The sequence below is a fragment of the Hemitrygon akajei genome, chromosome 25 (genome assembly GCF_048418815.1).
Source record: "Hemitrygon akajei chromosome 25, sHemAka1.3, whole genome shotgun sequence".
Taxonomy (NCBI): Eukaryota; Metazoa; Chordata; class Chondrichthyes; order Myliobatiformes; family Dasyatidae; genus Hemitrygon; species Hemitrygon akajei.
Window position 1 is genome coordinate 38,167,729 of NC_133148.1, and position 26,749 is coordinate 38,194,477.

The window sequence follows — 26,749 nt, forward strand, 5'->3', positions numbered from 1 at the left end:
TTTGGTAAGAACCCCATTCACCATCTTAAACGGCCAGCAGTGCACCTCATATGCAAAGTTTTCCATTTCCCATTCAGACTCCCCTCTTCCTCCCCGAACGCTCAGTAGTCCTGCCTCAAGAAAGGGGTTGCATTCCTTACTTTCAGTTTGTTCCACACTCGCAACCTCCTCTGAAGATCCCCCTTAGTTTCCCTCGTCTTTTACCTTTCAGCCTAAACCTAAGGCTTCCAGTTCCAGTCTCACCCAACCTGCGGGAGGAAAGACTACCTCACTGTGCAGCTTTGTGCTGAACTGGTCCGCCCAGGATCCTGCCTGGATTAGAGGGTATCAGCAATAAGGAAAGGGTGGAAAATCTTTGTCAAGCATCTTCACACTCTCCGCTGCTAAAGGCAAGATCTCTAGTTGGCTACCCATTTTAATTCAACTTCCCTTGTCTGTCAGGGCCTCCTCTACTGCCATGATGAGACCAAACTCGGGCTGGAGGAGCAACATCTTATTCTCTGACCTGATGGCATGAACCTCAAATTCCCTAAACTTTCATTAATTTCTCTCCTCTCCCTCCTCTCGTTTTCCATTCCCTATTCTGGTTACCCTTTTAATCCTTCCCTTTCCCTTTCTCCCATGGTCCTCTCTCCTCTCCTATCAGATTCCTTCTTCATCAGCCTTCTCCACCAATCACCTTGCAGCTTCTCACTTTATCCCCTCCTCCCTCACCTCCCCCCTTACCTGGCTTCACCTATCATCTGTCAGCTTATAGAAACATAGAAAACCTACAGCACAATACAGGCCCTTCAGCCCACAAAGTTGTGCCGAACATGTCCCTATCTTAGAAATTACCAGGCTTACCTATAGCCCTCTATTTTACTAAGCTCCACGTACCTATCTAAAAGCCTCTTAAAAGACCCTATCATATCCGCCTCCATCACCTTTGCCGGCAGCCCATTCCATGCACTCACCACTCTCTGAGTAAAAAACTTACCCCTGACATCTCCTCTGTACCTACTCCCCAGTACCTTAAACCTCTGTCCTCTTGAGGCAACCATTTCAGCCCTGGGAAAAAGCCTCTGACTATCACACGATCAGTGCCTCTTATCATCTTGTACACCTCTTATCCTCCTTCGCTCCAAGGAGAAAAGGCCGAGTTCACTCAACCTATTCTCACAAGGCATGCTCCCCAATCCAGGCAACATCCTTGTAAATCTCCTCAGCACCCTTTCTATGGCTTCCACATCCTTCCTGTAGTGAGGCGACCAGGTCTGAGCACAGTACTCCAAGTGGGGTCTGTCCAGGGTCCTATATAGCTGCAACTTTACCTCTCGACTCCTGCCCCTCCCACTCATCTCCTTATCCTGGATCCTGCCCCCTTGTTTTCCAGTCTTGATGAAGGGTCTCGACCCAAAACATTGACTCTTTATTCCTCTCCGTAGGTGCTGCCTGACCTGCTGAGTTCCTCCAGTATATTGTGTGTGTTGCTCTAGATTTCCAGCGACCGCAGACTTTCTTGTGTTAATAAGTTAGTATAAATCACTGGAATGGGCTGCTGGTAGCGGTGATGGAGGTGGATACGATAGGGTCTTTTAAGAAACTCCTGGACAGGTACATGGAGCTCAGAAAAATAGAGATAACCATAGGTAATTTCTAAGGTAAGGACATGTTCATCACAGCTGAAGGGCCTGTATTGCGCTGTAGGTTTTCTATGTTTCTGTTTCGATGGTGGTGGCAATGAGAAGAGGGCAAGGCCTGGGTGGCGAGGGTCCGTGTTGATGGAAGCTACCACCTTGAGGCACTGTCTTCTGAAGATGTCCTCAATGATAACATTTCTTTAGCCAGAGAGCGGTGACTCAATGGAATCCATTGCCACAGGCGACTGTAGAGGTCAAGTCATTTAAGGCAGAAGTTGATAGATTCTTGATCGGTCCGGGCATGAAGGGATACGGGGAGAAGGCAGGAGACTGGGGTTGAGAGGGAAATGAATCAGCCATGATGAAATGGGGGAGCAGACTCAATGGGTCAAATGGCCTAATTCTGCTCCTATATCATATGGTCTTATGGTGTGGAGGCTTATGTGCCTGATGGTGTAGAATTAGAAACAGAATCAGGTTTGATATCATTGGCATATGTCGTGAAATTTGTTAACCTTGTGGAAGCAGTACAATGAAATACATGTCAACAGAGGGAAAACTATAAATTACATTAAGTATATGTGTAAAATTAGTTAAATTAAATTAGTAGTGCAAAAATAGAAATGAAAAATTAGTGAGGCAGTGTTCATGGGTTCAATGTCCATTCAGAAATCGGACGGCAGAGGGGAAGAAGCTGTTCCTGAATCGTTGAGTGTGTGTCCTCAGGCTTCTGTACCTCCTCCCTGATGGTAGCAATGAGGAGAGGGCATGAACTGGGTGATGGGGGTTGTTAATGATGGATGCAGCCTTCTTGGAGCTTTGCTCCCCAAAAATGTCCTGGATGCTGTGGGGAGGGTAGAGCCCATGATGGAGCTGACTGAGTTTACAACTCTCTGCAGCTTACTATGACCCTGTGCAGAAGCCACCCTCCCCCATACCAGACGGTGATGCAGCCAGTTAGAATGCTCTCCACGGTACATCTGTTGACATTTTCAAGTGTTTTTGGTGACAAGACAAATCTTCTCAATCTTCTAATGAAATATAGTCACAGTCTTGCCTTCTTTATATCAATATTTTGGGTCCTGGTTAGATCCCCAGAGATATTGACACCCAGGAACTTGAAATTGCTCACTCTTTCCACTTCTGATCCCTCTATGAGGATTGTTTCATGTTCCCTAGTCTTATCCTTTCTGAAGTCTACAATCAATTCTTTAGTCTTACTGATGTTGAGTGCACAGTTGTTGCTGTGACACCGCTCAACTAGCTGGTGTGTCTCACTCCTGTAGGAAGTCAGGCATTTCCCCCTTTCCCTTTGCATTGTGTCCTGCATGAGTAATTAAGAAGTTTGAGGCAGGATCTGACTTCATCTGGCCACTAATGATCTAAACTCTGGATTCAGCACACAAGGAATAAACAAAATGCTATTAACATTCAGCAGCCCCCTGTGCAGCTAACTACCAGAAGACAGATATTGACTTCCTTGAATATTAAAGGTCAACAAACAGGGCTCAAATCTTTTGCATACTTATGAGGGCGAACATCTGATTAATTAGGCCCGGCTTGAAAGCTATTTTTCCAACATTTCCTTTTTTTTTTCAGGGAGATACGATTGACTGGACGCCTTTTCCTGATGGACAACTTGCTCTGTTTATCCAGTTGTCATGTGATCAATTACACCTTATGTCAGACAGAGGAGCACCAAGTTGATTGATCTGCGGGGCTGGGTCCAGGCCACGTGTGGTGGATCTTAATCAAAAGCACATCCGTTGACGGGGGATACACAAGGAATCAGTTGTTTTTTTTAAGTACTTTTTATAATACACTACTTGAATGAATGCAAGAATAAAATTGTACTTTTAATCATAGTTTCATTTTTACTGACACAGTTTGTATCTTTAACAAACTCATATCTGTCACAGAATGTAATTTGTCCCCACTGACTGGCAGAAGATGATATAGCAGTTACATATACCTTTTCTTTTTTATTATTTGGCTAAGTGTTAGCTCATTTCCCCCATGACATACACGTGCAACTGTTGATTGGTATATTCTTATCTAAGGAATTTCTGCTTTCTAGATTATAAAGGTGATATCTTCTCAAAGGCGCCATGTTTTTATATTGAATCCTTTAATTTCTCATCTCTCATCTGCCTTGTTACTTTGTATCTTTGTTTAAACTTTAAAATAAATTATCATGAAGAGTCAAAGTCTCTCACTCATCCCTGAACTCTCCAAGGAACCCAGGGATTGAAAACAAACGAGATCAGGCAGTGTATCAGGAGGCTGATTGTCCTTTGAGAGAGTAACATGCTGCAATGGGAGCCCTCACCCCACCACCCAGTACCGGGTTACACCTGTCTGCTCTCTCGGCCTAATGTAAAGAATGGAAAGAACAATTTCTCAAACGACTCCCTCAACATCAGGGGTTCCCAACCTCGGGTCCACAGACCCCTCGGTTAATGGTAGGGCTCCATGGACATAAAAAAGGATGGGTGCCCTGATCTACATGGAGATAATCCAGAACACACACACACACACACACACACGCACGCACGCACGCACGCACGCACGCACGCACACACACACACACACACACACACACACACACACACACACACACACACACACACACACACACACACACACACACACACACACACACACACACACACACACACACACACACCAGGTCAGGCAGCATCTATGGAGGTGAATATGTTGTAGGCTGAGACATTTCATCAGGACTAGAGATAATCTAATCCAGGGGTTCTCAACCTGGGTCCATGCACCCCTTGGTTAATGGTAGGGTTCCATGGCGTAGAAAAGGTTTGGAACTCCTGATCTAATCAGTCTCACGTGACTGTCTGGAGCAGTTCCTTGTGCCCCAAGCTGTTTGACATGTTTCCTTCCTTGCAATATTGACCGCACTTCAAAAGTGAACCTTAAAGTTCCCAAGGCTGATATATTCAGTTGTAGAAATTATTAATTGGGAATCACATTCTATCTCTTTCAAAGCACGTTAGTAATTTTCCCAAAAGTCAAGTTGAGTTCGTTGTCATGTGCACAAGTTAGGGAAGGTACAATTACGATGAAAACCCTACTTACTATAACAGGACTACACATCACCTTCAAAGCTTCTTTCCTGAGGCTATCCAGCTACCCAACAAAACTCACTCAGGTGTAATCCCCTAACTGTCCCCGCACAACATCTGTTAAATGGTCTTTCCTGATGTCCTTGTTCTGTTATTATTGAACTTGTACATATATTGGCGGGGTGGAGGTACGTCTCTACCAAAGGAGGTGTAAGGTGCTCTTTCCCTCCGCTAGCCTGCAGGTCACCCTTGGACAAGGTGTGGCACCTGCTTAGCCCCCGATCAGAGTCACGTGAAGCCATGGCAGAAGGTGGTGGATGGTCGTATGAGCAGCCGGTGCAGATCACAAGTCCTGGTTATGCGACCACTGACACCAGGCAGACAATCTCTGAAGAGTATTGATAATGGCTGGGGTCACCCGTCTTGTAAAGACACTGCCCAGAAGAAGGCAATGGCAAACCACTTCTGTAAAAAAACTTACCAAGAACAATCATGGTCGTGGAAAGACCATGGTCGCCCAAATCATACAACATGGCACATAATGATGATGTCATACGACTTGGCACGTAATGATGATGATGATGTCGCTCATATGTTCACATTTATTTAAGTTTGATTATTGAGGTTTGCGCATGTGACTGTTCTGCTAATTGTTGCTTACTCACGGCTGTTTGCACTATTGTCTTGTGAATTGTTGGTTGCTATCGTGCTGTCTGATATGGTATTGTCCTGTGTTTTACGCTTGGCACCGAACCACAATCAATTCTGGAATGTTTCACAGGCTGGCAAAAAAGTGATTCTGATTCTGATTCGTATGTAATGAAATGTCATGAAATTTGTTGTCTTTGTGGCAGCAGTACAATGCAATACATAATAGTAGAGAAAAAAACTGAATTATATATTATATATTATAACTGAAAATATAATAGTTAAATTAAATAAGAAGTGCAAAAAAAAGTAGTGAGGTAGAATTTATGGGTTCAATGCCCATTCAGATGTCTGAGGTGAAGAAGCTATTCCTGAATCACTGAGTGTGTGCCTTCAGACCACTCCCGAGTGCTCTCTCCACCGTGCCGGGTTGATGTGGAGGATCAAAACCCCAAAACCCAACAATTAAACCACTGCGTTGCGTAGTAATAATTCGGGGCAGAGCCTTTTTCACTTTATCCTTTAAAATTGTTCCGATCGTTGACCGACTGTAGCCTAATGCTTTTCCAATGACCGATGGCGTTTCACCTCTTTCCGGTCGCTATATTATTTCCACTTTATTTTCAGTCGTGATCGTGATTACTTTCGTGAACAGGAACACTGTGGATTCAGATCTCCACCGCCGGGTCCTAACGTCCACCGCACTGAGACAGGTTGAATAAGGGACTTGAGCATCCGTGAATTTTGGTATCCGTGAGGGGTCCCGGAACCAATCCCTCGCAGATAAGGAGGGCCGACTGTACTCTACATTTCCCTCCACAGATCCTGCCTGACTTGCTGAATTCCTCCAATATCTTGCATGTTGCTCCAGATTCCAGCATCTGCAGTCTCTAGTGCCTCCAGGGAACAAGATCCCCAATCACATTCAACGGAGAAGCTGGCTGGAGGAAACTTCTGGCTAAACCCACAGGCAACTGGCGTGTCTCAGTGCAGTACAAGGTTACTCTGTCTAAGCTAGTCCTAGTCCTTTGTCATGACAAAGGTACAGAGGCCTGGTGTGGATCTGTACTGAAGCCAGTGAATTGTGGTGGTAGTGAATACTTAGGATTTAAAGATAAAGATTTGGTTTTCAACATTGCCCCAGTTGGGAGTTTTCATGTTTTGTTGTTTTACAACATTGAATCATAGTGGATTTACTTTGTCCTTCTTTGACACTGATCAACAGAAAAGACTCTTTTGTGTCAAAATGAAAACGAATTTCTACAAATTGGTCTGAAATGCACCAGTCCAGGTGCCGAGGTACCCGGTGCTCCCTCACCACCTTCTCCCTTCACCCCCCTCCAGTTCAACTCATGGATGAGCAACACAGGCTACCACTGTCTGCGTCCCCTCCTTGCCTGGCACCTACCACCCACACCCCCACATATCGCCCCGATCTTCACCTCCTCCAGCCTGCGCCTTCCACTAAGTCCCCAGTCATCACGGACTCACCTTCACTACTGAGCAGGTGAGAGGGGCTCTGGGGAAACTCAGACACGGCAAAGCATCGGGACCGGATGGTGTGAGCCGCAAGGTCCTGAAGGAGTGTGCTGAGCAGCTGTGTGGAGTTCTCCAGCCCACTTTCAATCGGAGTCTCAGCCTGGGAAGGGTCCCGACTGTGTGGAAAACATCCTGTGTGGTCCCAGTACCCAAGAAGGGCTGGCCGAAAGTCTTGAATGACGACCATCCAGTGTCCCTGACCTCACACATCGTGAAGACCCTAGAGAGGCTGGTCCTGGCTCACCTCTGACCCCCTGGTCAGATCAGCCCTCGATCCCCTGCAGTTTGCCTACCAGGAGCACATTGGAGTTGACGATGCTGTCATCTACCCCCGGGTCAGATCAGCCCTCGATCCCCTGCAGTTTGCCTACCAGGAGCACATTGGAGTTGACGATGCTGTCATCTACCTGCTGAACAGAGCCTACTCCCATTTCGATAAGCAGGGCAGCACTGTGAGAATCGTGTTTTTTGGTTTCTCGAGTGCCTTTAACACCATACAGCCCTCGGTGCTGGGGGGAGAAGCTCCGTTCAATGCAGTCTGGCACATCCATTCTATCCTGGATAATGGACTACCTGACTGGCAGATCACAGTTTGTGTGTCAGACGTGGCGATAAGCAGCACTGGGGCCCCACCAGGGAATGTATAGCTCCCTTCCTGTTTAACCTGTATACCTTGGACCTAGTCACAATACTGAGTCATGTCATCTGCAGAAATGCTCTGATGACTCAGCAATAGTTGGGTGTGCGAAGGGAGGATGAGAGGATGAGTACAGGGCCCTGGAGGAGGACTTTGTCAAAGCCGAATCATCTGCAGTTCAACACCAGTAAGACAGAGGAGATGGTGATGGACTTTAGGAAGACGAAGCCTGCATTGCTCCCTGTTACTATTGAGGGTGAGGACGTGGATGTATTGATGACCTACAAGTACCTGGGGTTGCACCTGGATGACAGACTCGAGTGGAGCACCAACACAGAGGCTGTTTACAAGAAGGGCCAGAGTTGCCTCCACTTCCTGAGGAGATTGAGGTCCTTTGGAGTATACAGGCCTCTCCTTCACATGTTCTACCAGTCTGTTGTTGCCAGTGCAATCTTCTATGTGGTGGTGTGCCGGGGCAATGGCATCAACATGGGTGATGCCAACAGGCTCAATAAACAGATTAGAAAGACTGGCTCTGTTATAGGAGGCAAACTGGACACACTGGAGGCTGTGGTAGAACAAAGGACCCTAAGGGAAATCCCGGCATTCTGGACAAAGTTTCTCACCCTCTGCATGCCACCTTGGCTGAATAGAGGAGCACTTTCAGTAACAGACTATTGATGGTGAGGACGTGGATGTGGTGAGGACCTACAAGTACCTGGGGGGTGCACCTGGATGACAGACTTGAGTGGAGCACAACTGCACTGCTCCGAAGAGCGATATATGAGGTCATTTTTACCCTCGGCCATTAGGCTCTGTAATGAGTCAATCTACAGCCAGGGAAGCTCCTGTTAGACTGTTTGAGGTAACTCTATTTTTATTCTTCCTTACTTCTCTTCTAGTATTTGTATATCTGTGCACTTATAATGCTACTGTGACACTAATTTACTTTCAGGTCAGGTGACTTGTCTGAGAGCTACTGGTCCCACGTAACCCAGTACTACCTGTCGCACAGTTGGGTGGTCGGTGACTAAACTGGCTCCCCCACTTGCCTGGTGAGGAGGGAGGGCTAGACACCCTGCAGGACGAGAAACATGACCTGTCAAAGAGCGGATGAACCCTCTCGTAGGGTCAACGGCCATCTAGCAAACACGTGCCGTGAAGCGTCGAAAGGGCATCCCTTGCATCGAAGCTTGGTCTGGCCGTTCACTGCAGCAGAACTTGCCCCAGCCCTCTTGGACCCCACCGTGCCACTGGATCCAGGAGGGGATGCTGAGGGGGGTGGGTCTGGACCTGTGCAACCCCCTACTCACCTAAAATCCATTCACGCACACACCGTTCCTTTCTGAGGAGTGGGGTGTCCTCAACACCCCACTGACTGACTGAAAGGAACCATCAGTATTTAAGTATTTAAGTAAACTACTTAAGAACTTTTTAAAAGCTATTATTAATGCTTTTTGAGAGAGTGATTTAGATGCATATCATATTTTTACTGAGTTAAGTATTGTATGTAATTAGTTTTGCTACAACAAGTGTATGGGACATTGGAAAAAATGTTGAATTTCCCCATGGGGATGAATAAAGTATCTATCTATCTATCTATCATCATCCTATGGGATGGATAGCCAGAAGAGGAAGAATTTACTTTGGGATCAATAAAGAATCTATCTATCTAAATTACAATTATTAAACACAAACTAGTTGATTGCATAATTACTCACCCCCTTCAAGTCAGTATTTAGCAAATGCACCTTTGGCAGCAAGCAATTACAAGTTGAGTCTGTGTGGACAGGTCTTAAGGGCATGGGAGGAAACCGGAGCACCCGGAGGAAACTCACTCACACTGTCACGGAGAGGGTGCACAGACAAACAGTGGCAGGAGGAGCTTAGATAACTGCAATGTTACTGAGCTATTACTCCAAGGAAAGTCGCTCTCTCTCTCTCTCTCTTGACCATCACACCACTGGCGTTTAGGACAGCAGTGGAGGTCCTCCATCTCTGGAAGTAGTCATGGCTTCCTTCATCGTGTCAGTCGCTTCCAAGAGGACCACAACTTTGTCGTTGGGTTTGGAGGCTTGCGTGCCTCAATGACCCGGAGAGCTATGCTGGCTGGAGTCAGGGCTTTATGCTTTGGCTCTTGGTGGGGTCGCCCACGCCAAACAGGTCAAAGGGTAGAGGCCAGGCTAAGAGCGGTCCACCGGTCCTCCAGTTTCGAGGGTTCAGCTCCAGACTTACAACCCTGACTGGGAAAGCAAATTTGTTACAGAAACAGCAATGAAGAATCCTACATGTGAGTGTGACGGTATCCCCGAGTCTCCACCCGGGACTTGCATGGCTGACGGTACTGAAAGAAATGAGACTGCTCAGCCCCAATGTTGTGGAACTCTTGAACCAACGCTTGATAGATTATTTTTGAATTGATCATGCTTTTTATGTGAAGACATTCTTGCATTAAATTTACACATTGCTGATTAATATCCACCATCTCTGGTTTATTGAATATAATATTTACTTAGCTCCTGTGGCTAAAGATATCGAACTTCTATCATTTTCACTTGTGCCAAAGCTAATGGCACATATTGTGTTTTTATTTCTTGTTATGTGACAGCAATAGTCTATCAACCACTTCAGATCTCTTGATGTAAGATGCAGCAAGACATATCCAAGGGATTTTTCTCTAAAAAATTCTACTGTGCGGGAGGAACGTGCGCACAAAATGCTGGAGGAACTCAGCAAGACAGGTAGCATGAATGGAGGAATATAAACATCAACGTCTCGGCCCAAGACCCTTCACCCTGTAACATTGACTGTTCATTCCTCTCAATAGACGTTGCTGGACCTGCTGAGCTCCTCCAGCATTTTGTGTGTGTTGCTCAAGGGTTCTGGCACCTACAGAATCTCTAGTATATCACCATGCTAGATGCAACGTGCATCCTTTGGGACACGTGGCTGTCAATTTCAGTTTGACCCGAATGCAGAGCAACGAGCGTTGCAGATTTAGGCAAAGAGAAAGTGGGAGTGGTGGGAGACAGAGGGAGACAGGGTATATCAGGGCAATGGGGATGGTCATGGTCTTGATTGTGGTTGCATGAGAGGAGAGATCTGGTCATGGGGGGGGTGTTAGTGAGAGTCTAAAATCATCGAGGTTTGGGGTCAGGAGGTGACGGAAGTAGTGAGACGTGGATTTACGGTGGCTGGAGTTCAGAACAGTGGTGGATTGGGTTGAGGTGTAACAGGATCAAAGGGGAGGCAAATAAATCTAGGATCTGCCTCCTCAGAGGTCCCAATCCTCCGGGCTGAACAACATAACCTTGAGCCACCCCCCACACCTCCTATATGTTCTGGAATACAACCCACACAGTCAGGAAAGCTGACCACATCTACTTTCTCAGGAGGCTGAAATGAGCTGGACTTTGCACGTCAGGACTCATGTCATTCTAGCCTAGCGAGCGGCATCACTGCGTGGCAAGGAAACTGCGCCGTGGGAGGGCAGGAAGGCTCCACAAAGCTGTCCGACGCACCACTGGCGCCAGTCTACCCACCATCAAGGTGAGGTGCTGGGAAAGGGCCAGTAACATCACGAAGGACCCCACCCACCCTGCTCATGGACTGTCTGCCCCACTCCCATCAGGGAGAAGGCTATGCAGCATCCACACCAGGACCACCAGACTCGAAAACAGTTACTTTCCCCAAGCAGTGAGGCTGATCAACACCTCCGCCCACTAAAACACCCCAACCACCACTACTTTTTCGTTTCTTCTCAGTGACCTAACATACAGCCGAGAGTCACTTGAAGGACATACAATCAAAACATGTGTATGAAGCTATCTTATGTATTTATATTGATTGTGTTTTTATCAGTATCTTTGTTTTCTTTATCTTATTGTGCTTTTTATGCTGCATCTGATCCGATTAACAATTATTTCCTTTATGCTTTCGTACTGGAAATGATATTAAGCAATCCTGCATCTTGCATACCCCGATTGGGGTGTTGCCCATGGAATGACGTTGAATTGTGCTTGGTTGATATGGACACCCCAGGAAACAGCTGGAAAAACATCTGGGGAGAACTGAGGCAACCGAGAAATAGTTCCACTCAGCGGAGAGTTAATCTTTGAAATCGGCTGACGCTACGAGAGGAATATTTTGTGGCTGGGTTTCTGGTCTCTCTCACATCCCAAAGGTGTGCGGGTTGGTGCATTAATTAGCCACGAGGAGAACCTGGGGAGATTTGATGGGAATGGGACAGAGAATAAAAAGGGGTTTAAGATCCCGTTAAGACTGTGTAAAGTCTTGGGCAGACTATACCTAAGACTTTTGCACAGTACTGTATCTTCAGCTGGGAAATTATAATCCACCGAGGCAAAAAATATTTTTGGCTCTCCCTGGGCCATGATTTCACCCATAAACACCAGGCTACCATCCTTGGACTGTTACAGATCTCATCACATCAGGAGGTCTCCCTTCTAACCTGATGGTGCCACAAACACCATCCACCTCTGTGACAAATTCCACAAACAGGACTGCACTGGTAGAACCATCTTCTCTGCCCGCTCTTGCCCCTTCCGAGCCGTCCAGACTTTCTCCCCTCCTACAGATCATGTGTTGCTCCAGACTGGTACATCTGCCGGTCCCTGTATTGTCTGGTACGGCGTGGCGCAGTATCGAGGGGGTGGCACAATGCCTTAGCGGCTAGCGTAATGCTTGACAGTGCCAGTGATTGGGATTCAATTCCCGCCTTTGTTTGACGGCAGTTCGCACATTCTCCCCGCGACTGTGTAGGTTTCCTCCCAGTGTTCCAGTTTCCTCCCACATTTTAAAGATGTATGGGTTAGGTCTGGTGAGTTGTGGACAGGCTGTGTTGGCACCAGAAGTTTGCAGGTGGCCCCGAGCACAATCCTAGGACTATGCTGGTCGTTAGCGCAAATTACACATTTCACTGCATGGCTCCCTGTACACAAGGCAAATCAAACCAAGCTTCTATCTTTGATCTTAACACTAATCTCCTCGGCAAAACAAAATCCGGGCAGGATTCACTTGAATCGTGCCTTAACTTCCTCGAACACTATGATCGAGCCGTTATAAGATCCAAACAAAGAAATGCTCGCTTGGCTGACTGTCGAGATTCAAGATTGTTTTTCTTTAGTACAGGGATGTAAATGAGAATTAAATGATTGGTGAAGGAAAATTAATATTCATTTTTTAATCTATTGAGATACAGTTCAGAATAGGCCCTTCCTGTCCTTTGAGCCATGCTACCCTGCAACTCCCTGATTTAACCCTAGTCTAATCATGGGACAATTTCTAATGACCGATCAACCTATCAATCGGTACGTCTTTGGACTGTGGGAGGAAACCGGAGCACCCAGAGGAAACCCACGCGATCACGGGGAGAATGAAATGATTGGTAAAGGAGAAAGGAATGATTGCAGGAGACGTCCGGTTGAATAACGGATGGGCCTGCTGATAAATGAAGGCAGGTTACCAGTGGATGACCAACAGCTGGGGCTGATTTGAGATCATCTGACCATCTCACCCAGGGAGCAAGTTTTCTGGAGACTGCGCAAGCCTGCTATGGGTAGTTGGGGTTTAAACTCAAGGCTCGGGTTTAAATTTGTAGCTTGCCCAAACATACACTTTACTAGGTACACCTGATAGTTAGTGCAAATTTCGAATCAGCCACTCAAGCACGCTGTTGTGGTCAAGAGGTTCAGTTGTTGCTTTCAGATCAAACATCAGGATGGGGAAGAAATGTGATCCAAGTGACTTTGGTGCCAGACGGCTGATTTGAGTATCTCAGAAACGGCTGATTCTCAAGTCTGTAGTGAATGAGAACGGTGTAAAAACAAATCCAGTTCTGTGGGTGAAGACACCTTGTTAATGAGCGAGGTCAGAGGAGAATGGTTGGACTGGTTCAGGCTGACAGAATCAGAATCAGGTTCAATATCACCAGCGTACGTCGCGAAATTTGATCACTTTGCGGCAGCTGTACAATGAAATACATGATAACAGGGGGAAAAAACTGTGAATTGCAGTAAGTTTAATGGTTAAACAAGTGATGCAAAGAAAGGAAATAAAAATGTAGTGAGGAAGGCAACAGTATCTCAAGTGAACTCGAGTTACAACAGTGGTGTGCAGAAGAGCGTCACTGAATGCGTAGTTTATCGAACCTCGAAGTGGACGGGCTACAGCAACAGAAGGCCACACTGGGTTCCGCTCCTGTATCTAACAAAGTGGCCTCTGAAAACACAGGTATTCACATAATATAGATGGGTCTCTGGGCGAGTACAAGATATTAACTCTGGATTAGACCTGTAAGCTTTATATTCAGAGTGCTAAATTATTATCAAATAACATCTGACAACCCCTCAACCAAAAATGTCTTCCAGCCACCTCAAGATTTATCTGACTTCGGTGAGAGTTTTGTTTTCCCTTCTGCCTGCTCTCTAGTCAGACGGAAGGGAAAGGCATGAATTTCTTACGAGCCTGCCGACTCTCCATACATCTGAAAGCAGACGCTGAAAGGATGCAGGGCTTGGCGGGTGGGGGAGCGGGGCTCCCGCGAGGATTCGGTGCTCGCCACGCCATCATAATTGAATGCTTCATCAAAGTGCGAGCCGGCTTTTTGCCTGGAGATTGCTCGGGGGCCAAGCTCAAGCTGTTGAATTTGTAAAACGCAGTCTGTCTGTTATGAGAAGGCTCCACCAGGTCTCAGAGTCCCACGCCAGGGAGAGGAGGAGCGTGGTGCGAGCTCGACATCTCAGATGGGAGGGGTTGAGGAGGGAGGGGAAGGAGGGTGCAGGGGGAGGGGTAAACGAATACCACATTTTAGACCATAGAACAGTACAGCACAGGAACAGGCCCTTCAGCCCACAATGAACCAAATAGATTAGTAATCAAATTTTCAACTAAACTAATCTGCTTTGCCTGCACAATGTCGATATCCTTCCATTTCCTTCATATTCATGTGCCCATCTAAACATTTCATGGAAGTCTCTGGTATGTCGGCCTTTACCAGAGAGCGCATTTCAGACACCGAACCACTCTCTGTGTGGAAAACTTGCCCCTCACCTCAAGGTCATGCAACCCACTGAGGTTGAATTTCTTCAAAAAATCCAAGTTCAAAGTAAAATTACGAGGGGTGATTGATAAGTTCGTGGCCTAAGGTGGAAGGAGTCAAGTTTTAGAAAACCTGGCACGTTTATTTTTCAACATAGCGCCCTCCTACATTTACACACTTAGTCCAGCGGTTGTGGAGCATATGGATCTTGGACCTCCAGAAAGTGTCCACAGCGGGGCTGATTGATAAGTTCGTGGCCTAAGGTAGAAGGAGATGAGTTATACAGCTCTCGTTACAGGCACATGTAGTTCAACTCTTTGAGTGGTTATGCAGAAAGTTTGAAGTTAATAACTCATCTCCTTCTATCTTAGGCCATGAACCTATCAATCACTCCTGATGAGTTATTAACTTCAAACTTTCTGCATAACCACTCAAAGAGTTGAACTACATGTGCCTGTAACGAGAGCTGTATAACTCATCTCCTTCCACCTTAGGCCACGAACTTATCAATCACCCCTCGTAATTTTACTTTGAACTTGGATTTTTTGAAGAAATTCAACCTCAGTGGGCTGCATGACCTTGAGGTGAGGGGCAAGTTTTCCACACAGAGAGTGGTCGGTGTCTGAAATGCGCTCTCTGGTAAAGGTAGGAGGGGGACTATGTTGAAAAATAAACGTGCTAGGTTTTCTAAAATTGACTCCTACCTTAGGCCACGAACTTACCAATCACCCCTCGTATGTAAATGAACTAACCCAGAATGAAATTCAAAATCTTTGGGGGCTTTGCCGTTGTTTTCTCAGTGGGTGGTGGGCGCTGATTCTTCCTGCTGAAATGGGTGGGGAGGATGGGAGGGCTGATGCTTGTGCCTGGGAGGGGAGAGGGGGCTTTGGATGTTCTAATATTTTTCTGTCATTCAGTCTTTGGGGTTCTCTTCTGTTGTTGTGGATGTCTGTGAAGAGCAAGAATTTCAGGTCATATATTGTATCCATTCTCTGATATTAAATGGAACCACTGAATCATTGAAACCGGTGAACGCAGATTCACCCAGTTACTAAGCATTCACATTTGGAGATGGAAAGATTCAACCAAACGAGTGAAAATTCCCGCAAACTAGCACAGGCTAAATGTTACGTCAAAGTGGAGGTGGTATCAGAGAACAGAGAAAGTGAAGTTGTTGCAACAAAAGAGAACTTCGTCTTTGCTGTTTGAGTGTAATATCCAATAGAAAAATTCTGATGGCTTGTCTGAAATCAATATAAATTGACATATGATGGAAATTTAAAATGTTCTGGGAAAACTCAGCAAGTTGTGCAGCGCCTGTGGAGAGAGAAAGAGAGTTAATGTTTCAGGTAGGAACTTCAGCCTGAAATGCTAACTCTGGATGCTGCCTGGCCTTCAGAGTGCTTTCAGTTTTTTTTTGTACAGGATCGCTTCCCAGAAAGCTGGCTTGGCAAGCGATCGTCATCTGAGTACAACGAGAGCGGACTTCCAACGAGACTGCTCACGTCGCGTTCTCAAGGGTGATTGTTGAGGGGCAATAAAAAACTGGCTGCAGCAGCGATCCTCCAAGAAGACCATAACCTTGTCGTAGGGTTTGGAGGCTTGTGTGCCTCAATGACCTGGAGAGCTATGTTGGCTGGAGTCAGGGCTTTATACTTTGGCTCTTCGTAATGATAAACAGGTCAAAGGGTAGAGGCCAGTCTAAGAGTGTCCACTGGTCCTCCAGGTTCGGGGGTTCAGCTCAGGGTTAACAACCCTGACCGGTCAAACAAAACTGTTACGGAAACAGCAATGAAGGATCCTTCTACATCTGAGTGTGACGGTATTCCTGAGTCTCCACCGGGACTTGTGTGACGAGAGTAGTGAAAACTGAGAGGAAGTTACTGACACGATGAAGGAAGCCCTGAACACCGCCAGAGATGGAGGACATTCATCGCTGTCCTAAATGCCAGCGGCATAACGGGCAGTACGGAGAGCATCAGCAATGACCAGAGCATGAATACATTTAACATCATTTGCATTTACATGCAGTGGCCACTTTATTAGGTACACCTGCTCACTAATGCAAATAGCTAACCAGCCAATCATGCAACAGCAGCTCAAAGCATGAAAGCATGCAGGCAGGGTCAAGATGTTCATTTGTTGTTCAGACCAAGCATCAGAATGGGGAAGAAACGTGATCTAAGTGAGTTTGACCGTGGAATGATTGTTGGTGCCAGATGGGGTGGTTTGAGTATCTCAGAAACTGCTGATCTCCTGAGATTTTCGCACACAACAGTCTCTAGAGTTTACAGCGAATGGTACATAAAATGAATGAAGAAAATGCCAGTGAGTGGCAGTTCTGTGGGCGAAAATGCCTTGTTAATGAGGGAGGTCAGAGGAGAACGACCAGCCTAGAGAACAGTGAACCAGGAGGTTCATCATCTGCCAAGGGTTAGGTCTGTGGCATTCAAGACCTGTGATTCAGGACTGTACAAGACGTTCAGGTGTGACCTATAGAAGGCTATTTCAAGAGCGAGAAAACAATTCTGATTGAAGTTGATGACGGAATCAGACGAATGGCAGGGTTTGCAGGCCATTTCCTCCAAGGCAAAACCTAACATCCTGAATAGCCCCAACACACGTAAAATGCTGGAGGGACTCAGCAGGCCAGGCAGCATCCATGGAAACAAGTACAGTTCACATTTCGGACACAAAGCCCTCCAGCAGGACTCCTGCCTGATCTGCCGAGCTCCTCCAGCGTTTCGTGCGTGTTGCTTGGATTTCCAGCATGGGCAGATCTTCTCTTGTTCGTGATCATGAATGGCTGTGATGCCACCCTCCGGCTGAACCCGACACTTTCTGAGCACACTTTGAGAGGGAGGATAAAGCTCCACCTGTGCGAAGCCCTGCAGCGTCCGGTGACCCTGTCACCTCTGTCTCGGAGGTGACGCCAGACCACCTTTCAAGGGCTTGACTCCTCGCAAGGTATCAGACCCTGAGGGCGTCGGGACCCGGTAGGTCACTGAGCCCCCACCTGCTTCAAAAGGATGTTAGTCATACCAGTGCCCAAGAAAAGCAGGCTTGGCTGCCTTAATGATTTCCACCCACTTACACTCACCTCTACCATGATGATAGTGCCTGAGAGCTTGTTCATGGCCAGAATCAACTCCTGTCTCAGCAAGGACCAGGACTTCCTGCAATTTACCTATTGCCACAATATGTCTACAGCGGATGCACTCTCACCGGCTCTGCACTTGGTCTTGGATCAGCTGGGCAATAGCACTACCTACATCAGACTGCTGTCTATTGACTACAGCTCAGCGTTCAACACCAGTTCTAATCAACGAGCTCCAAATCCTGGGTCTCTGTATCTCCGTCTCCGTCTGGATCCTTGACTTCCTCTTCGAGAGACCAGAGTCGGTGTGGACCGGAAAAATACCTTCTCCTCACTGACCATCACCTTAGGGATGTGTGCTTAGCCCACTGCTCTGCCCTCTGCACCCACGACTGTGTGGCTAGAGACACAATTATCGCTGGCAGAGTTTCAGATGGTGACGAGGGGGCATACGGGAGCGAGACAGATCAGCTGGTTGAGTGGTGTCGCAACAGCGACCTTGCCCTCAGCGTCAGGAAGGTCAAGGGTTGTGGAGTTCAGGAAGTGGAAGTCAAGGGAACACACGCCAGTCCTCATTGAGAGATCAGCAGTGGACAGGGTGAGCAGATTCCAGCTCCTGGGTGTCAACAGATCAATCCTGGGCTCAACACATTGATGCAATTACAAAGAAGGTGCATCAGGGGCTATATTTCGGTCAGGAGTTTGATGAGACTTGGTATATCACTGCAGGCTCCAGAAACTTTTTGCAGAAGTACCATGGAGAGCATTCTGAGTGGTTGCAACACCTTCTGGTGTGGAGGAGCCACCAAACAGGATCAGAAAACGCCGCAGAAATTTGAAAACTCAGCCCGCTCCATCAGGGACACCAGCTTCCCCAACATCCAGGACATCTTCAGAAGGCAATGCCTCAAAAAGGTCATTTAGGACCCCTATCAACCAGGACATGCCCCCTTCTCATTGTGAGTCTCTTCACTCAGTGTGAGTGTGAGGTGGTACACTTTGGAAGGGCAAACTCCAAGGCAGATTACAAAGTAAATGGCAGGATACTTGGTAGTGTGGAGGAGCAGAGGGATCTGGGGGTACATGTCCACAGATCCCTGAAAGTTGCCTCACAGGTAGATAGGGTAGTTAAGAAAGCTTATGGGGTATTATCTTTCATAAGTCGAGGGATAGAGTTTAAGAGACGCGATGTAATGATGCAGCTCTATAAAACTCTAGTTAGGCCACACTTGGAGTACTGTGTCCAGTTCTGGTCGCCTCACTATAGGAAGGATGTGGAAGCATTGGAAAGGGTACAGAGGAGATTTACCAGGATGCTGCCTGGTTTAGAGAGTATGGATTATGATCAGAGATTAAGGGAGCTAGGGTTTTGCTCTCTGGAGAGAAGGAGGGTGAGAGGAGACATGATAGAGGTGTACAAGATAGTAAGAGGAATAGACAGAGTGGACAGCCAGTGCCTCTTCCCCAGGGCACCACTGCTCAGTACAAGAGGACATGGCTTTAAGGTAAGGGGAGGGAAGTTCAAGGGGGATATTAGAAGGTTTTTCACTCAGAGAGTGGTTGGTGCGTGGAATGCACTGCCTGAGCCAGTGGTGGAAGCAGATACACTAGTGAAATTTAAGAGACTACTAGACAGGTATATGGAGGAATTTAAGGTGGGGGGTTATATGGGAGGCAGGATTTGAGGGCACAACATTGTGGGCCGAAGGGCCTGTAATGTGCTGTACTATTCTATGTTCTATGTTCTATGTTCTCATTGCTACCATCAGGGAGGAGGTACAGAAGCCCGAAGACACACACTCAACATTTTAGGAACAGCTTCTTCCCTTCCACCATCAGATTTCTGAATGGACATTGAACCCACAAACACTACCTCACTACTTCTTGGCTCCCTTTTTGCAGTGCTTATTTAATTTAATTTTAATATATAATTTTTGTAATTTATAATTTTATTATTATGTATTACACTGTACTGCTGCTGCGTCACAAGAAATTTCATGACACATGCGGGTGATATTAAACCTGATTCTGATTCTGATTCAGATTGTTTCAGTAACAGTAACTCAAGTAACCACACGTTACAACAGCATGAGCTAAAAAGCCTCTCTGAACATTGAACCTCGAAGTGGATGGGCTACAGCAGTAGAAGACCATGAATATACACTCAGTGACCTCTTTATTAGGTCACTGAGTTTAAGGTGATTCCCCAAGATTCAAGTATGTATTAGGACAGGTGACTTAAAAAGGAGGTAAGTTACATCACAGTATTTCACAGATAAGAAGTCTGTCCCGAGCCTTATAGGCTCATCAGGCCAGTGCTTATGCCAGTTTCGGTGGCGTGAAGCGACTGAGAGTACGAGACTCCCCCCCCCCCCCCCGGATAGGACGCCAGTCTATCGCGAGGTTAACCCCCAGCATTTTGCCGGTACCCATTTTCAGCTGGGTGGACTGGAGCAATGTGTGGTTAAGAGTCTTGCTCAAGGACTCAACATGCTGCCTCGGCTGGGGCTCGAACTCACGACCTTCAGATCGCTAGACCAACGCCTTAACCACTTGGCCATGCATCACTCATTTCACCAATAGCACTTGTTTAGGTGGGAAGAACCGGGTCTCTACGCATCTTTCACATTCCCAGGAAGTTCCAAATAGAGTTGCTGCCGTATTTTGGGATACGTTGCAGGAAAGATGTCATTAAACTATTTTCTTAGAAGTTCAGGTAGATTTGGGGTGTCACCAAGAACTTTGGAGCATAGTGACTGGTTGCATCTATTGGTATGGGAACACAAAGGCCCAGGAATGGAAATATCTACAAGGCATGGTGGACTCAGCCCAGTCCACCACAAGCAAAGCTCTCCCCTCCAATGAGTACATTCACTTGGAGGACTGTCACAAGAGAGAAGTATCCACCATCAAAGACCCCCATCATCCAGGTCATGCACACTTCTCCATAATAACATCGGTCTGGAGGCACAGAAGCCTCAGGTCCCACACGACAAGGTTCAGTAACAGCTATTATCCTACAACCGTCAGGCTTCTGAACCATTGTGGATCACATCATTCACTTCATTCACCACTACCCTGAGCTGATTCCACTTCCAGGGACTCTTTACAACTCAGATTCTCAGCATTATTTTTTTCATAGCTTATCTTCCTTTGCTGGGTGGTGGGGTAGAGATATGTGTCTACCAAAGGAGGTGTAAGGCGCTCCTTCCCTCCACTAGCAGGTCATCCTTGGGCAAGGTGTAGCACCTGCTTAGACCCCCGAACAGGGTCACGTGAAGCCACGGGAGCAGGTGGTGGATGGTCGTATGAGCAGCCGGTGTAGATCACAAGTCCTGGTTACGCGACCACTGACACCAGGCAGACAATCTCTGAGGAGCATTGATAATGGCCGGGGGTCAGCCATTTAGTAAAGACACTGTCCAGAAGAAGACAATGGCAAATCATTTCTCTAGGAAAAATTGACCAAGAATAATCACGGTCATGTTCATGATCATCCATGTCATACGACGCGGCACTTAACGAATGACCATTAGTTGTTTTCAGTCTTTGTTTATGTATATTTTTCATAAAATTCCATTGTATTTCTTATTTCCTGTAAATGCGTGCAAGAAAATAAGACCATAAGACCATAAGACATAGGAGGAAAATTAGGCCATCTGGTTCATTGAGTCTGCTCCACCATTCAATCATGGCTGATCCTTTTTTTTTCTAACTCCACCTCAACCCCAGTTCCCAGCCTTCTCCCCGTAATCTTTGATGCCATGTCCAATCAAAAACCTGTCAACCTCTGCCTTAAATACACTCAACGGCCTGGTCTCCACAGCTGCATGTGGTAACAAATTCCACAAATTCACCACCCTTTGGTTAAAGAAATTTCTGTTTTAAATGGACACCCCTCTATCCTGAGGCTGTGCCCTCTTGTCCTAGACTCTCCCACCATGGGAAAAAATCAACATTCAACTTTCAACATTCAAAAGGTTTCAATGAGATTCCCCCCTCATCCTTCTGAATTCCAGCAGGTACAGACCCAGAGCCATCAAACGTTCCTTGTATGATAACCCTTTCATTCCTAGAATCATCCTTGTGAACCTCCTCTGGACCCTCTCCAATGCCAGCACATCTTTTCTAAGATGAGAGGGCCAAAACTATTCAATACTCAAGGTGAGGCCTCACCAGTACCTTATAAAGCCTCAGCATCACATCCCTGCTTTTATATTCTAGACCTCTTGAAATGAATACTAACGTGGCATTTGCCTTCCTCACCACTGACTCAACCTGCATGTTAACCTTCAGGGTGTTCTGCACAAGGACTCCCAAGATCCCCTGCATCTCAGATTCCTAGATTTTCTCCCCATTTAGAAAATAGTCCGCGCATTTATTTCTACTACCAAAGCGCATGACCATGCATTTTCCAACATTGTATTTCATTTGCCATTTTCTTGTCCATTCTCCTAACCGACCTAAGTCCTTCTGCATCTTACATGTTTTCTCAACACTACCTGCCCCTCCACCAATCTTCATATCATCTGCAAACTTGGCAACAAAGCCATCTATTCCATCAACAAAATCATTTATATACAGCATAAAAAACTGGTCCCAACACTGACCCCTGCAGAACACCACTAGTCATTGGCAGCCAACGAGAAAAGGATACTTTTATTCCCACTTGCTGCCTCCTACCAACCAGCCAATGCTCCAACCTTGTTAGTAACTTCCTTGTAATACCATGGGCTCTTAACTTGGTAAGCAGACTCATGTGTGGCATCTTGTCAAAGGCTTTCTGAAAGTCCAAATATACAACATCCACTACATCCCCTTTATCTATCCTACTTGTAATCTCCTCTAAGAATTCCAACAGGTTCGTCAGGCAGGATTTTCCCTGAAGGAAACTACGCTGACTTGTCCTATGTCACCAAGTATTCCATCACCTCATCCTTAACAACTGACTCTAACATCTTCCCAACCACTGAGGTCAGGCTAACTGGTCTATAATTTCTTTTCTGCTGCCTTCCTCCTTTCTTAAAGAGTGGAGTGACATTTGCAATTTTCCAGTCCTCTGGCACCATGCCAGAGTACATTGATTTTTTTAAAAGATCATTTCTAATGCCACCACAATCTCTAATGCTACCTCTTTCAGAACCCAAGGATGCTGTTTATCTGGTCTGGGTGACTAATGTACCTTTAAGTCTTTCAGCTTTTTGAGCACCTTCTCCCTTGTAATAGTGACTGCACTCACTTCTCTTCCTTCACACACTTCAACATCTGGCATACTGCTAGTGTCTTCCAGTGAAGACCGATGCAAAACACTCATTTAGTTCATCACCTGTCTCCTTGTCCCCTATTATTATTTCTCCTGCCTCATTTTCTAGCGGTCCTATATCCACTCTCATTTCTCTTTTAGTTTTAACATACTTGAAAAAACTTCTACTATCCACTTTAGTATTATTTGCTAGCTTGCTTTCATATATCATCTTTTCTCTTCTAATGATTTTTTAGTTGCTTTCTGTAGCTTTTTAAAAACTTCCCAGTCCTCGATCTTCCCACTAATTTTTGCTTTGTTGTATGCCCTTTCTTTTGCTTTTACAATAGCTTTGGCTTCCCTTTGTCAGCCGCGGTTGCACTATGTTACCATTTGAGTATTTCTTCATTTCTGGAATACACACGTCCTGCACCTTCCTCAGTTTTCCCAGAAATGCATGCCATTGCTGCTCTGCTGACATCCCTGACAGCAGCTCCTTCCAATTTACTTTGGCCAACTCCTCTCTCATACCACTGTAATTTCCCTTACTCCACTGACATACTGATACATCAGACTTTACTTTTTCCTTATCAAATTTCAAGTTGAAGACAATCATATTGGTTCCTAAGGGTTCTTTTACCTTAATCTCCCTAATCGCCTCTGGTTCATTACATAATATTCAATCCAGTATAGCTGATCCCCTAGTAGGGTCAACGTCAAACTGCTCTAAAAAGCCATCCCTTAGGCATTCAACAAACTCACTCTCTTGAGATCCATTACCAACCTGATTTTCCCAAACGACCTGCACGTTAAAATCTCCCATGACTACCATAACGTTGTCCTTTTGACTCGCCTTTTCCATTTCCTGTTGTAATGTGTAGTCCACCTCTCAGCCACTGTTGGGAGGCCTGGATGTAACTGCCATCAACGTCCTTTTACCCTTGCAGTTTCTTAACTTAACTCACAAGGATTCAACAGCTTCTGATCCTATGTCACATCTTTCTACTGATTTGATGCCATTCTTTACCAGTAGAGCCACACCACCCCCTCTGCCTACCTTCCTATCCCTCCAACATAAAGTGTAACCTTGGACATTCAGTTCCCAACTACAACCATCCTTCAGCCACGATTCAGTGATGGCCGCAACATCATACCTGGCAATCTGTAATAGTGCAACAAGATCATCCACCTTAATTCTTATACTCCGCACATTTAGATACGCCACCTTGAGTACTGTATTTGCTATCCTTTCTGACTCTGCACCCCTAATGATTTGATACTCAGCCTGCTGGCTGCGACTGGGTCCCATCACCTGCCTGCCCTTCCTGACAGTCTGACTGCACACTATCTTTATTTTTTTATCATCTGTCCTATGCTGAGTCCCTTCATTCCAGTTCCTATCCCCCTGCCAAGTTAGCTTAAACCCTCCCCAACAGCTCTAACAAACCTGCTCGTGAGAATATTGGCCCCCCCCCTCGGGTTCAGGTGCAACCTGTCACTTTTGTACAGGTCATCCCTCCCCCAGAAGAGATCCCAATGATCCAAGAACCTCAAGCCCTGCCCCCTGCACCGGCTTCTCAGCCACACATTAGTTTCTACCCTCACTGGCGCGTGGCGCAGGCAGCAATCCCGAAATCACTATCCGAGAGGGCCTGCTTCTCAGCTTCCTACCTAGCTCTCTAAATTCTCTTTTCAGGACCTCGTTGCTGGCATCAAATGGAAGCATCTACGCACCACATTAATAAATTTACTTTGAGTTTTGAACGCTGCACTGCAGAAGGTGCAGAAGAAGGTTTGCGAGGGCATTGTGAGCGCAGAAAAAATTTAGCCTTAAGGAAGTATCGGGCGGGATGGAGGCTCAAGAGATTGCGGACGCTGGAGTTTGAAGCAACAAAGAATCTGCCGGAGGGAGCTCTGTGGGCTGAACAGCACCTGTGGGGGGGCGGTGAGAGAGCGGAACGAGCGACATTTCGGGTCGAAACCCTGCATCAGGCTGGAAAGGGTGGAGTTGTTTCCTCCTCACCTGAGATGTACTGAATTTAAACCTGAGTGTAAAGGGGAAGGGTTTGTTCCCCTTGGCAAGGGTTTAAACACCAGATGGGGGGACCTGAAGAGAGTAGAGGAAGCTTTATTTCACCAAAAGAGTATTCCAGAACGCACTGCCTGAGAGGGTGCTGGCGATGGAAGCTTAAAAGGTGTCTGAATGTATACTACTAGAAGTACAGATTTAGAGTGTAAAGAGGGAATTGACTGGTTGGCTCTGTTTCAACTGACACAGGGACAATCAGCTGTGTGACCTCCCTTTGAGTTTCAGAGTTTAAGATCATCAGACAAAGGAGCAGAGTGAGGCCATTTGGCCCAGCATTTGACCGAGGCTGATTTATTAATCTAACTCAACCCCAATCCCCTGCCTTCTCCACTTTGGCGCCCTTGCTAATGACGAATCTAACCGCCTCTACTTTAAACAGGACGCCATGGTAGAACAGCGAGGCGACTGTGGGTCGGGGTATCGGAGTTCGCGGTTCCGCCCTGATGTCCGCGGTGAGGAATTTGGATGTCCTCCCCCTCAGTCGAGGAGGTTTCCCCTGCATGCTCTGGTTTCCTCCCACCGCCCAATGGATAATGGTTAGGCGGTTAATTGGTCATTGTAAATTGTCTCATGATAAGTCTGGGGTTAAATCGGTGGGTTGCAAGCAGTGCGGCTCGAAGGGCTGGAAAGGCCTATCTCCAAATAAATAAAATATACGGATTCTAGAGCCATCTGTGGCAATGAATTCCACAGATTCACCACCCTCTGGCTAACCAGATTCCTCCCGACCTCTGTTCTAAAAAAATGTCCTTCTTTTCTGAGGCTGTGCACTCTGGACCTAAACTCTCCCACTATTGGAAGCAATCTCTCCCTGTCCACTCTATCGAGGCCTTCTGAAATTTAATAGATTTCGATAAGAACCCCCTCGTCCTTCTAAACTCCAGCAAGTACAGGCACAGAGCCCTCAAATGTTCCTCATACATTAATTTTTCTTTTCTGGGATCATTCCTCGAATCATTCTCGTAAACCCATGATTTCTAAGATTCCGTTGGAAAGCCTACATTTTTTTTTGTGTTTTAACTATGTAGGAAACAAGGCAACCAAAGGGCACGCTCCACGTTTTCACAGACAGAGAAGCAGAGAGCACTAGGAAGACCCAGCAGATCAGGCAGCGTCTGCGGAGTGAAGTCCATTCTGGAACCACACTGCCCCCTGGCTGTGGCGTTTTCGCCTGCAGAAGGTGGAGGGGTGTTATTCTGACTGGAGATCGGTAGTCACAGTGTTTACGGCCGTACGGCTGATCAGGGAGAAATTGTGGATGGGCTGCAGGTGACGCAAAGCAGGCAGAGTTGTGGACACTGAGGACAATTGGCAAAGGGTAAAGCGGGGATATAGCTGGAGAAATGGCAGACAGAATCGTTGCACTTAAGGAGGTCAAATTTGTGAGGGAAATGTACATTAAGTGGCAGAACCTTTGCAGTAAATCAAATAACCACCCATTTCAACAGCGGTGTGCAGAAGGGCATCTCTGAACGGACAACATGTCGAAGCTTGGCGTGGCTGGGCTATGACAGCAGAAGACATTGAACACACACTCAGTAAATTTTGCATTTTGCTTTCATTTTTACAACCTTGATGCACTTATGTCTTTTGCATGACCATGGTTGTTCTTGGCAAATTTTTCTACAGAGGTTGTTTGCCATTGCCTTCTTCTGGGCAGTGTCTTTACAAGATGGATGACCCCAGCCATTATCAATACCCTTCAGAGATTGACTGCCTGGCG

General features: G+C 46.4%; 1 protein-coding gene across 4 annotated transcripts in view; it reads right to left on the reverse strand.

Annotated features, from left to right (window-relative positions):
* The window catches only part of npas1 (neuronal PAS domain protein 1), a 625,083-nt gene that overhangs the window by 72,019 nt on the left and 526,315 nt on the right, over positions 1-26,749 (reverse strand). The window lies entirely within an intron of this gene.